Source organism: Nannobrachium achirus, assembly GCF_963921795.1.
Source record: "Nannobrachium achirus genome assembly, chromosome: 5".
In the NCBI taxonomy this organism is placed as follows: domain Eukaryota; kingdom Metazoa; phylum Chordata; class Actinopteri; order Myctophiformes; family Myctophidae; genus Nannobrachium; species Nannobrachium achirus.
Genome location: NC_137814.1, coordinates 22,534,497 through 22,548,917, shown reverse-complemented (window position 1 = coordinate 22,548,917; position 14,421 = coordinate 22,534,497). Strand labels below are relative to the sequence as shown.

Genomic DNA, 14,421 nt, shown 5'->3' with positions numbered 1-14,421 from the left:
TAATATTGATGCCCATGCACCAAAAGGCCAAGTGATAACAAAAATAATATTATTTAAAAAATAATTATGTCTACTACTGTAATCTATAACATTTTTAAACATTGCTGTTATAGTTGCATTGAAATAGAGCATGCATGATTTTAGCAAAACATTTTTCAAACAAACTCTTATCTTAATATTTTATTTTGACTAAAAGCTAAAATAAATAAATAAGGTTTTCCCATTCAAACACATAGCAGTATGTGCCTGTCTGCATTTCATTGTTTAACCCTACCAGTGCCAGCCCCTAGATGGCCCCAAAGAATGCCAGGCTTTCTCCCATAGGCGAGCGCATTAGCATCCGGGGACTCACGTTGCAGTGACGCGCATGCTCACGTTCGTGCACGTCATGGAAAGGTCCCGGATTATAATGCTAACAGAATAGCTATTCCCATTTTGTCATTTTAAAGATCATTTTTCGGCAATTTCGCCGTAAATAAACCTCGCGCCACATCCCTAAAAACACAATCCAGAGATATGGGCCTCCAAAGATGTGGTTTTTCATTGGATTCGGCGGCGATTCGCGGCTACGTTCGCGGCTCACGGCCGGCATGGCTTCCCCAGGATTTGGACCACTGGATTTTAAATTTAGGCTCAGGCTTCAGAAGGCCTCGGATCATTTTATTCATTTCATTAAAAATCCCGAACATGTTCGGGATAGGCACACTGGACTACGTTCCGGAAGCGGCGCTGAACATTCGGTGAACATTGGGGTCTCAAAAATGTATTTTAAACCATTTTTAATGGAATATATTGTCGGACCATGTAAAATGGCTAGCTGGCTAGCGTAGGACGAGCCAGGACCACCCACGACTCTACAAGCAGATCAGGGTAAGTCAATTAATAAAAAAAAAAATGTTTTGGATTGAACATATCCCGAACATGTTCGGGATAGGCACAGAATGAGTTAAGGTGAGAAATGTAGGCTACCCTATGTCATTAGTCTGATGCCTTTCAAGTACAAGGCAAAACAATACCCCATGTCACTGCTTCAAGTTGTTTTGATTCGTTTTAATATTGGTGCAATATTGCCGCAATATTGGTGAGTTTGATGTTGTTTAATACAACCCTAGATTCATCAGATAAATACAAAAATCTAGTGTCGCAATTTGCAGCTACTGTTGACCAGTGGTTCCCAACCTGAGGGGCCGGGGGCCCACTTGTGGGCTTGAGGATACTGGGACCCCAAATAATTGGCAAATCAATTCGATTTATTGATAATAAATCTAAAATAGACTCCTTTGGGAAACAGGGCAAATTCACAGCTATACATTTATTTGCTGTGTACATTCACCCAAAATCTAACTCGGGAAACACTGTTCATATACTGTAATAACAGTGTGTTACAGCATGAACAAAGCCAGTGAGATTCACAATATGTTTACATTAGATCTTTATATCTAATTGGATGTTGATCATCTAGGAGTAACACATTAGCAAACATTACATTTACTGGAAAATCGTCATAGATAATGATGTTGATTTTATATATATATATATATATTTTTTTTTTTTTTACCGTAAAGTACCTGTATACCAATACACAACAATAAACCTGAGCCTTGAACCTTCCTCGACAGCGAGGAAATTACAATATCACCATACAAACATGTGGCCTTGGCAAGCTTGGCTGTGCACTATGACTCATAATAAAGGTACAACTCGCCTGTTTCCCCATGGCTATTGTTGATCTGTTTGAATCGTTAGAATCGCAAAAGGTCACGTGTACCACAATATTCGTCCTTTTTTCCATGTTTTTCCTTATACAATGCTCTCACCGTAGTCCTTGACAATTCTTCCTATGTGTGTATAGTCCAGTGGTTCTCAAACTTGGGGTCGGGACCTCAAGTGGGGTCCCCAAATTATTTTGTAGGGTTCCCAGATGATTAGCTCAATGTCATTGTTTTCTCACTCAATGGTAAACAAACCAACACACAGTATACGTGTATACAGGGTATCTGCACATTTATAAAGTGACAATTTAAGGACTTTCAAGACCGTTTTAATACCAAACTGGCCAAACTGTCAAATATTAAATAAGCAAGAGGCGAACATTGTGAAAATAGCTGATCTACATGCTCACAAGTTGTGAGCATGTAAATCAGCTATTTTCACAATATTTATCTGTGGAACCGAGTCACATTAAATGTAATACCTCCAATTCCAAGTGCTTGTCAGGGTGGGGGTCCCCAGTTCAAATATGTTTATGTTGGGGGTCACGGCCTAAAAAAAGTTTGAGAACCCCTGGTATAGTCCATCACACTGTTTGGTCTAGCTAGGGAGGGGTGTAGACAGACACATCACCTCCAGTTGTCAGATGCTCCTTTTTACCCGAACTTTGCACAAACAGACTTGTAATCTTTGGCACCAGAGCCCAGGTTGGGAACCAGCCATAGGAACAGTGGAAACAATGTCTAATGCATACTAATTATGGACACTAGAAGCTGGGCCGCCCTTCGGGCGGCCCAGCGTCTAGTCGGCGACCTGGCCAACTCGGGAACGATGTAAATAGGGAATGAATGCCCCGCCCTTTAATGCAAACCCCATTATACCTGTTGTCATAGGACCCGTTTTGACCATCTGTTTGCCTGTGTCCATTTATGCCCATATATGGAGATATCTGTATCTGTCTGTCTGTCGGCGTCCATTTTATGTCCATATATGGAGATCACTGCAGATATAGTTCTGGGTCCATTTTATGCCCATATGCCCATATATGGAGATATCTGTCTATTTGCGTCCATTTTATGCCCATATATGGAGATCTCTGTATCTGTCTGTCTGTGTCCCTTTATGCCCGTATATGGAGATATCTGTTTATCTGCGTCCATTTTATGCCCATATATGAGATCTCTGTCGCTTTTTGTTTGTTTCTTCTTTAAGCAGAATACACAGCCTGCTTAAATCTGCATCATTCAAGTCATCCTCCCAGTCCCACGCTTTGTCGCTTGTCTTATGTTTGTCTTTGTCTCTTTTATTTTCTTTTTTGGAGCGGACCCCATGAATGCCCCACCCTTTAATGCAAACCCCAATATACCTGTTGTCATAGGACCCGTTTTGACCATCTGTTAGCCTTTGTCCCCACCCTTTAATGCAAACCCCAATATACCTGTTGTCATAGGACCGTTTTGACCATCTGTTTGCCTTCTGTTAGCCTTTGTCCCCACCCTTTAATGCAAACCCCAATATACCTGTTGTCATAGGACCCGTTTTGACCATCTGTTTGCCATTGTCCCCTTATGCCCATATATGGAGATCTCTGCACACACAGTACCGGTTGCGGAAAACTCTGATGTCAGACATCAGCTCCGCATTCGGGGATTCATTTTATGCCCATATCTGGAGAACGCGCGTGCCGGTGGGAAGAACGGTTCTCGAGATTCACATACATACATACACATTCACAGAGATTTTTTGTTGACTCCTGGCGTACGTGATGTCAGAGCCTTTTATGAAGTGATGTCACAATGAGTCAGCCGATTTCCTCAGGAACAGCCTGATGTCAACAATCAGCTCCGCGTAAGGAGATTCCGAACGTTTCGCGCCGGTTTCGGAAAACCGCGAGTCGGGTCGGGTCGAGGCCTGGCACTGCACTCCTCGCGGCGGCGGGGAACGCGCGTGCCGAATCTGAAGCCGGTGGGACGAACGGTTCTCGAGATACGCGGATTACAAACAAACAGACAGAGATTTGTCGCATTTATAGATAGATTAGACTTCAATGTTCAACGTCTGCTAGAATACGTTTTCTTTTTTGCCTATGATTCATTATTTATTTTGATCACAACTGCATATTTTATCACGCGGTCATGCACACAGGCCCCCTCCACAGGTGCACCGCGGTGGCTTTCACTGACGCGCTGTTTTGCCCGCGGAATTCTTTTAAGCGTCTGCGCCTGCAGCGATGCATCTTGTTGTGATTAGACCCAAAGCTGTATGTACACATTACCTAGTTATATTTGAGTCTTAAGCCGTTTGCAACTGACACACTGCAGCAGGGACGTGCAGAGAATGTTAGAGAGGCAGGGGCTGACATTTCTAAAAGGGCCTTTTGGTGAAGATATTGAAAATAGCAGACCTCCAAGCTCATAACGCGTCGCAGAGCTTGGAGGTCGGCTATTTTCAGTGTTTGATACCACACTGAACTAAGCATAATTACTGGAGATGTGGCGTAGCGGCATGGATTTCTGCACAGAGAGGGCAATTCTTTCAACATAAGATGCTGCATTCAAGTTCAGGAGAGTGTGGACATGGCAATTCTCTTGAATGCTGCCTTCAGGTATGGCATGGAAAGGGGGGCATTTGCATTTCTTTCAACATAGTAAAAACTGCACTTTTTACAGACAAGTTAAAGGGCAGGGGCTCAAGCCCCCCTTTGATGTCTATGTGTGCACGTGCCTGCACTGCAGATACTGTACACACATGTTTTGGTCCTAGTTTAACCATATAAAAGCTTCAGAGTTGAACTCAGTGTTTTGACGGTTTGGTAATGGGTTGTCATGTCTGTGACAGGTTGCATTCAAACGTGTATTTATTTATCTTTTTCATTTCTTTTTTTTTTGTGGGTGGGAGGGTGGAGAGGGTTTGACGTATGGGTGTTTAAGCTCCGCTTCGTTCATTTGATGTTTTTTATCTCACCCAAACAGGATGTACAGACGCACCTCCAACATGGTGGGACTCAGCTACCCCCCTTCTGTCATATCGGCGCTTAAGGTATTGGCATGCTGTGCACACATGCGTGCACATTCATGAGTACGCACACATGCACACACGCATTCACAATTGGATTTGAGAATCACACGCAACACAGGGAGGGACTCACAAATACAAGATTGGACTACTGTAATTCTTACAATAATAATAATACACTTTATTTATAGCCCCTTTTATACGAAACATGAAGCTCTAAATGCTTAACATTAATTAAAGAGACTAGACCAGTGTACTCGGGAACGATGGAAGTCGGGAACAACGGAACTTAAAGTTAGGACCCGCTTATGCAATAAGCCTGTGTACCCGTTGTCGGTGTACCCGTTGTAAGAGGTTAGAATTATATGTTTTGAAGAGTCGTTTAAAGATTTCAACAGAGTCTGTCTCTCTCATTTCTTCAGGTAAGATTTTGGAGCATGATTGAAGAAAGCTGCATCTCCAGTTTTCTTTTGGCAAGGGATATCCATACCTAGTAAAGCCTGCAGTAGGTGATCTGCAGACTTGTGCAGGAACTAGGGATTACAAAGGCTAGCTGATTAGGTATTTATAAAAAATATAAAAAAGCATATTTGTTAATTTGCATAATAAATGCATTATTCATTTCCGCACCAGGAGGTCTAGATCAGAGAGAGAGAGAGAAAGCGAATAAGAATTAAAGGGATATTCCACTTTCATTTTTTATTTTTTTATTTTATCGTCTACTCAGGCTTTTGTGACTACCCTGACACTGATGCGGACCCGGACGGACGCTCGGAGCGTCTGTCCGTCCATCAGTCCATCAGTCCGTCCGTCCGTCCGTCCGTCCGTCCGTCCGTCCGTCCGTCCGTCCATCCGTCCATCCGTCCGAGTGTCTGTCCGTCCATCCGTCCTTCCATCCGTCCGTCCGTCCGAGCGTTCGTCCGAGTGTCCGTCCGTCCTTACACATCAGCTCCCGCTCACACTCACAGCCTGTCCTCACAGTAGAGCTGGGATCAGGCCCATTTTTTCTGTCCGTTCCGAACCCGTGTCCGACAGTTTTTTGTCCGACCCGAATCGACGTCCGAGCATTAATCATTAAAATGCGTCCGACCCGCGCTGAGGCCCGAACCTTATGTTTCCAACGCTTTCCCCCTCCTTTCTTTTTCTTTGAGGAAGCCACTTATTTACACTCACTAGCAAACTTGTTCTAATGTACAGTGTATGCCTGCTTGTTACCCTTAATGTGAATATTAAGCCACACTGTGGCTTGTGAAAGTGTTTAAATAGTAGGTCGATTATTAAATAATACAAATAATAACGTGCGCTGCGCTGCGCTGCGCTGCGCTGCGCTGCGCTGGACGTCTGACTGCAAGTTTCTGCGCCTGGAAAATAGCAGATCTACAAGCTCACAACGCGTCGCAGATGCGAGGCGTTGTGAGCTTGCAGATCAGCCACATTTTGTCACGGAACACGCCGTGATGAAGAAGTATAAGCCAGGATTTACTTGAGTGATGTGATGTGTGTTAAACGGACGGACGGACGAGGCTGGCACAGTGCACTGCGACTCCACACAACAGCGCCGAAAAATAAACATCCAATGCAAGGGACAGGAGTGGGAACACAAGCTAGGAGCTCCATTCAGCAGCACGCCACTTCCAAACCACAGCGCGTTTACCTCAGGGTGGGACTTTTCTCCGTGGTCAGAGTTGTCTCCGTGGCTGCAGCTGCAGTGCAGCATTAGCGCGAGCAGAACACACACACACACACACACACACACACACACACACACACACACACACACACACACACACACACACACACACACACACACACGCGCACACACACACACACACACTCACAGTGCCACACAGGAGTTGCACGCTGCGTGCATCATCAGAGAGAGTGCATGATGCATGTCATAGGTAGGCAGAGGCTATATCAAAAATATGTCCGACCCGAATCGACGTCCGACAATTAATTATGAAAATGCGTCCAACCCGGCCCGGAGCCCGTCGGGTTTTCGGTCGGGTATCCCAGCTCTACCTCACACATCAGCTCCCGCTCAGTCTGTCCGTGTCCGCTTGGGCGGTCCGGACATGGACTGTCCGATCAGCGGCTGTCTCTCTGTGCAACACCACAAGTTATGTCATATTTCTCTGACACATTCGTTCTGCAAGACTAATGAAAAATGTCCTTCCTGTAATGTACTGTATGTTTGAAACCAGTTTAGAACACAATCTGAGAGACCAACCCAGCTCTCATGTGATTTATGAAGATTTCATGGTCAACAGTATCGAATCGGCAAATGAGAAGGGCTTCAAGGTCTGCTTCAAGGAGAAGCTGTGGCCTCCCTAAATGAGGCTCTCTCTGCCTTTTCTTGTAAAGCCATTAAAGAATGGAATTGGCTCCCTGTCAATCTGAAACCTGCACAGATGTTCTTGTTTTATCCTGTGAACCAAAAGAAAAAAAGGATTTTAATGCTTATATAGTCTATAAAACTGTGTGTGTGTGTGTGTGTGTGTGTGTGTGTGTGTGTGTGTGTGTGTGTGTGTGTGTGTGTGTGTGTGTGTGTGTGTGTGTGAGCATATATATTGTCACTGTCGGGCAGAAACCTTGTATCTCCAAGTTTCGAATTGGTACATTTTTTCGTAAAGTAAAGCACTGCTTCATCATACAAGGCCATTGCACAAGTGAAAACAGCTGATCCACAAGCACACAACGGCGTTGTGTGCTTGTAGATCGGTTGTTTTCACTAGTTAAAATCATTTTAAAAATGATAAACACAAAACAAACGGTTTTGAACATACCTTACAAGGTTTCCACCCGACAACGAGGATATGTATAATATAGTATTTCATGATGCAAAACTTGTAATGTTTTAATTCTGTGTCTCCAATCAGCATGTGGACAAGTGGTCCTTTGACGTGTTCACTCTAAACGAGGCCAGCGGGGACCACGCACTCAAATTCATATTCTACGAGCTGCTTACGCGATACGATCTCATTAGCCGCTTCAAGGTAAAGTCATCGGGGACCCCCACTGTCCTGTGTCTTTCTCTGAGTCATTGGGATGCAGTGGCGTCAGTTCAGAAAAAGCTAAGGTATGGCAACATGACTGGTGTCTTGCATGCGCGCCTTCGCGCACATGCAAGACACCAGTCATGTTCCATACCTTTAATAGCAACAGGCATGATACATTTTTTTTAAGAAGTACATTCTATTTTCCCCCACGTTTCTACGGTTTCTTGGGCTGGATATGGCAGCCTGGAACAAGTGCAGCTAAACTTGGCATGTTAGTAAACGTGCCACAATTAACAATAATGAATTGCACCTGTGCAGCTGACCTGCGGAACCTGGGAATATACTATTTTGTCAAGATGGGGAGAATACAAGTGTGGAGAATATAATTATAATACCTTGTTAAAGTGACCATTTTGTAAAATGTTGCATTTGTAGTAATTTGACTGTAATTTAACAACATAATCGCCAGAACCAGAACTTTTATTTTCACCCCTGGACCTAGGGTATGGCAGCTGCATACCCCTGCCATACCCAATTGACGCCCCTGTTGGGATGTTGGCAAAAACGCAAATATATTCACCGCTCGTTGTGAAGATGACTCGGTGCTCCACTTCATTATGCCTATTCTCGGTCCGACGAGATTCCATTTTATCTTGAGTGTCAGATTGATATTCATCCGAGTTTCTCTGCAGAGATATCGTGAGATAGACAGGGGACAGGGTTGTCATAACGGTTGGCCACGCTCTGTCTCCATGGGTCATCGCTTCAGCAAAATGTTCCATATTGGTTTTAAGGCATGGGGACACTTCACACTGAGTGGAGGAGGCGGAGAAAGACGTCGCAGTGAATGACGTCGAGTAATGAGCTGATACCAGGACTGCTTCTTTGCAGTGTTGTAAAAAGTACTCACATTTTATACTTAAGTAAAAGTATCAATACAGCAATATAGAACTACTCCATTACAAGTAAAAGTCCTGAATACAAAATGTACTTGAGTAAAAGTATGAAAGTATTGGCATCAAAATGTACTTAAAGTGCCAAAAGTAAAAGTACAAAATGTTTGAAAATAGCAAATCTACAAGCTCACAATGCGTCGCATCGCGACGCGTTGTGAGCTTGTAGATCAGCTATTTTCAAATAGCCAAGGGATAAAATAAGGCTAAAATGGTTAATATATGTTTTTTTTTATATAAGGTTTTTAAAAAATGTAGCGAAGTAAAAGTACAATATTTGGATCCGAGATGTAGTGGAGTAGAAGTAAAAGTATTAGAAATTGGAAATACTCAAGTAAAGTACAGATACCTCAAAATTGTTCTTAAGTACAGTACTTAAGTAAAAGTACTGAAATGAATCACTCATGATTCATGATAGTATGGCAATTATGATGTACTGCATATTCCTGCTGAGTTTTTTTGATTGAAGAATTTATTAGAAGTTTGCAATAGAAAAAAGTACAGTTTCATGACAGCACAAATCACTGGTACAAGGGCAACTAAAAGGAGATCCTAGAAAGCTCTACGGCTTATTTCCACAGGAACCGCACTTTATGTATCTCATATAAAAGCTCAGTGCATGTGTTGACAATTCTGTACATGCATGATTATCCCAATCAGAAAATAGCCTGTTGAACACCTCATCTCTCCAATGGAAAGGAGAGGTCAAATAAATATAAAATAGATCATAACAAATATCTATAAATACAAATATAGAAAAATGAGAGACCTTCCATAAGAAGGGACTGCAACACTTCGGGGAACTACGATGGACAACTGCTTACTGCATAATTCTTTATTAGCACGACGCCACTTCATCAGGTGCTATACCACCTGATGAAGCTTCTAGAAACTGGAAGTTCACAGAAATAGCTACAGAGACACCAGAAAGCTCTGAAACCACAAGCGTATGGGCCAATTGAAACATATCATCGCTCCGTAATCAAAAGTGACTCATTTATATAATTTATATTTATAGAAAAGGTGATTTTGTGTTTCATGAAAAAAAAAAGAAAAAGAAAAAAAAAGAAAAGCGTGTGTTGCTATCATTAGTTCATGTCAAGGACCCCCAAAATGATATGTATTGGCCACGTACCCCATCTCAAAATATTTTGTTCCAGGGACCCCCAGAAGCAAAGAATTGGGGTTTAAACATCTCAATTTGGGTCTATTCTGCATCTAAGACCTCAGGCCCGTTGGCAAACACCAAGTCGCTGACCTTCTAGACCGGCTGATTCAGCTATTATCACTGTGTTAGTGTTCTTTTTTTAAGCTATTATACAGCGTCTCTTAACTGACGGCCATGCTTTGATGTTGCACTCAGATCCCTATCTCTGCGGTGGTGTCGTTCGTGGAGGCTCTTGAGGTGGGCTACAGCAAACACAAGAACCCCTACCACAACCTGATCCATGCTGCAGATGTCACCCAGACTGTGCATTACCTACTGCTCAAGACGGGCATGGTGGTGAGTGTCTCTCACACACACACACACACACACACGCATTTAGCAGACGCTTTAAATCCAAAGTGACTTACAATAAGCAGGTAATACATCAATATAATAAGCAGGCTAATCTGTCAGTACATCAACAACAATACAACAAATGCATAGGAATATCAATCTAGAAAAAAACAATAACATAGGTAGACCACGCACCTAATCAGTAAAAAACATTTCTAAACCTAAAAATGCTATCTAGCTTCATGTGTGGTCACCGAGGGAAGGGGAGTGTTACAGTAGTGCTATGGGTTTAGGTGGAGTCTGAAGAGGTGAGTCTTAACAGTCTACGGCGGAAGCTAGGGAGTGAGTCTGTAGTTCTAAGTGCGACAGGGAGTTTATTCCACAGTTTGGGGGCCAGGAGGGCAAATTGTCTAGGACGAGTGAATTTTTGTCCCGGGGTTTTTAGTGAGGGTTCTGTCAGCATCCCTGTGTTGGCTGATCTGAGTGAACGGGTGGGGTTGGAGGGGTTGGAGGTATGGAGGAGCCGTACCTTTGGCTGCTTTGCATGATGCCAAGGACCCCTATTTGATAGTTTCTATCTCTGGGACCCCAATCTATACAGTACTATAAAATCCCAAGAGTGTGCAAATGGAACCCAATTGGGTTCCATTTGCACACTCTTTCAGACCCATAATTCCTCAAGGACCCCTGGGGGTCCCTGGGCCTCACTTTGAGAACCACTGGACTATATATTGAATTGAGATATGGTGGTCCCCTGCAGATGCCGTCAGAAATAGCTGACATCGTGTTGATGGCGTACATGGGGGAGGAGAAAGACAGACCCGCGGGCAAAGAGGTACAGACATGTCGTGCATTGGCCTGTAAGCGGATGGAGTTTTATTGTGCTTGCTACAACGTACAGTAGCCTACAGTATTGCACAAACGTGACGCAAAGCTCGGCCAATACGAGAAGCCGGAGGGTTGGGCTGGCCAATCAGGGAAGCCGATGCGATACCTACATCTTTCTGCTGTCATGCAAGGATCCTTTCTGAAGCAAACCCCTTTCTGAAGCAAACCTGCTTCATATTGAATAATTATACAGTGTATATGTCACGTTTTTTTTGAGGTTCGGTGAAATTGAGACCCGGAGCGCTCGTCGTGCGGCGCGGGGCGGAACAAGCGGTCGTTTTGATCCACAACAAAGGCAACAACAACGTAGCGTCGGCCCACGGAGGTTAGGGTTAGGGTTAGGGTTAGGGTTAGGCATAGTTTTACTGAGGTTAAGGTTAGGGTTAGGGTTAGAGTTAGGCATAGTAAGCTAATGGCTAAACACAGCCGAGCTAGGCTAGTAAATAAACAAGGAAAGAGAGTCGCAAACGAGTGACGTCAGCGCCTACACTAGTGAATGGCTGTTGTCGCCATCTGGTGGTGATTGGTGTGTGGTGAACGACAAAAAGGAGTGCTCTTACCACGATCTAACTGAGTTACCCAATCTAACTGTAACATATATATACACACACGCGCGCACGCGCATGCGCACACACACACACACACACACACACACACACACACACACACACACACACACACACACACACACACACACACACACACACACTCATCCGTAAAACATGAAACCTGTTGAATGCTAACCCTTATTTGAGCAGGCAGGAGAGCTCAGGGGATTGAGGCACGGAGTGGGGAATTCTACCACATGACATGCAGAACTTCAATGTCTGCTGACATACAGTATGTCAGCCTAATTGCAGCATTGCCTGACTTCTCCTTTTTTTCCCTGGAGAAATCCACGAGGGATCCTTTTGGGGTGAAAACAGAGATACAGCGATATCCAAGGTTTTTGTCCCAGTCATGTTGGAGAATGTCGACACACGTGTCTGCCAATATCTGGCAATACAGTATACGTATGTGTTGGTGGCAATGCTCTGTCATCATGTCAGTATTTTCTCATTTAGACATTTTCCAATATTAACACTTATGTTGCTATGATTTTTTCTCTTCAATGTCCTGCGATGCCATGGTCTCCATAGACTTCCATGTAATTTATAGTGCACGGATCGTGCACGCCCATGCCTAGATGATGCACCACGTGTGTGCCCACTGTTCACAGCTTTCAAACAAAAAAAATCCGCTTGGAAATCCGTTCGGGCATTCATGATTTATCAGCCATTATGTTTTCTTCAGATGTAAACAAACATGGCTGCCATGTTTGAAAGAATGGGTTGGTATGGGGGTTAAACATGCAATTTCGCGATCGCGATCATGCCTAACACATTTCTTTTTTTTTTTTTTTTCAAAAACGGCCCAAACTCGGGAAACTCGGGGTTGGCACAGCGGTGGTACCAATACAATCTCGGGAAACTCAGGGTTGGCACCATATGTGTTAAGCTTTCACATTTGGGCAATCCTGCATCCTCCTTTTGCTCTAGATCAGGGATGTCAAACATACGGCCCGCGGGCCGGATCCGGCCCGCAAGATGATTCAATCCGGCCCCAGGCTTGTAGAGCACACATTTCTGCACACGCATTTAGAAAAAAAAGTAAGTCTCTAGCCCATTCCTGTCAAGAGTTATGATTGTTTTAAGAATTAACCTAACTAATGTCTACTCACTAGGTTTCTCTCACCAGCTGGCAGTGATTGAGTTGATTGATTGGAATGTTAAGTGACCAGCTCTCTCTCTCTCTGAAGATGACAGCATTGCTAGGAATGGGGTCTGGCACTCTGGCTATGAATAATACCTGAACATACCTACAATATTCGAACTGTACTCACAGATTACACATATTAGACATGGAAATTAATGTTGTTAAGAAAATAACTTATTTAAAAAATATAATAATAATAAAATGTAAAGGTTTTATTATTCAGATATTTTCTGAATATGCCATTATGTTCATTACTTTTATTCTTTTTATTATAAAATACAATAAAAATAATTATTGTCCTGCATCAATAATATTCTTTTTTAGCCATTTACAAATTATAGCAGAGACTATCAGGAATTATTCTATTATCAAATGGTTTATTCTTATTGGCACTTCTTAAAGGAGTAGTTCACCCCCAAAATGCCATGGAGCCAACGGAGACTCATTCCTAAAACAGAAATTTGATTACAATAAATGCATGCCTATTGATTACGGATGGGTCCCCATCCGGAATCAATGGGGGGAAGTGTACTATTATCACATTTTTGTCTTAGTAATGCGGCAAAGAAAATAAAAATATATTATTGAACTCGAAGTCTCCATGGCGTGAGTAATCAAAGAAAAAAAAAGTAATTTTGGGGATGAACTACTCCTTTAAACAAATAGCATCTCTCGTACCTAACTGCAACTGTAATACCAATAATGAGAGTAGCTATTTTACTTGATAATGAACACAATTTGTAAAATGATATATACTGCTATACTGCTAGCTATAGCAGTGGCTGAGACGACAGGAAGAAAAACAGAGCGAACATGTGCGCGAGTGTGCATGCCATCCAATCCGCGACTGTTTCGGCCCTCATCAAGTCACCTTTCATCCAATTCGGCCCTCACCCCAAAATGAGTTCGACACCCCTGCTCTAGATCATCAGGTCTTTAACTTCTTGCCTGCTGGTCGACTTTCAGAACGACTTCCTCACTAGGAGACTCTCTGCCGAGCGATATTTTTTGATGAATAAATGGTCTTGCCTACCTTGTACGATGGTTTCGAGTGACCGTGTAAAGTAAGGATTGGTTCGTGACGTCACCGCTAGCTCAGGCCTCCTCTGTGTAAAATGGCCTATGCTAGCCGTTGTTTTCAATACACACTACAATACATAACGCCGCATCATTACGTCGGATTTTGACCCGGTTTGAAGTGTCTGTGGCGTGGATACATGTCCCAGCCGATGGGCCATCATAATATTTACACCATCAAGCGCGCACGTGGCGCACACGGACCCACGCTAATGGTTAGCTCCAGGCCCATGTTAACGGACGCAGTAGGCCAACTATGGCCACGTGATCACTCCATCCTTGAAAAGCATAGATATATGTTGAAAGGCTTATCGTTGGCGCGCTCTAGTGGTATATTAAATCCAACACAGCCTCTAGCCATTTAAAGCCAGGTAATGTTGAACTGAAAAATTAATGATATTCCTGGCAGTATTAGCGCACATCCATATTTTAAGTTCGAAGGGAATGGGTTTAACAGGGGGTCTGGGACCCCTGGCGTCCATATTCTGAGAACTTTAGCCAAAAATAGCAGATCTACAAGCTT

The 14,421-nt window shown here is 43.3% G+C and overlaps 1 pseudogene across 1 annotated transcript in view; it reads left to right on the top strand.

The window, feature by feature from the left end:
• LOC308285636 overlaps positions 1–14,421 on the top strand; it is a 288,564-nt pseudogene that overhangs the window by 121,606 nt on the left and 152,537 nt on the right. Inside the window, exons 6-8 of the transcript XR_013963340.1 lie at positions 4,683–4,749; positions 7,605–7,721; positions 10,041–10,181. The product of XR_013963340.1 is annotated as an uncharacterized misc_RNA (transcript). The remainder of the gene's footprint in view (positions 1–4,682; positions 4,750–7,604; positions 7,722–10,040; positions 10,182–14,421) is intronic.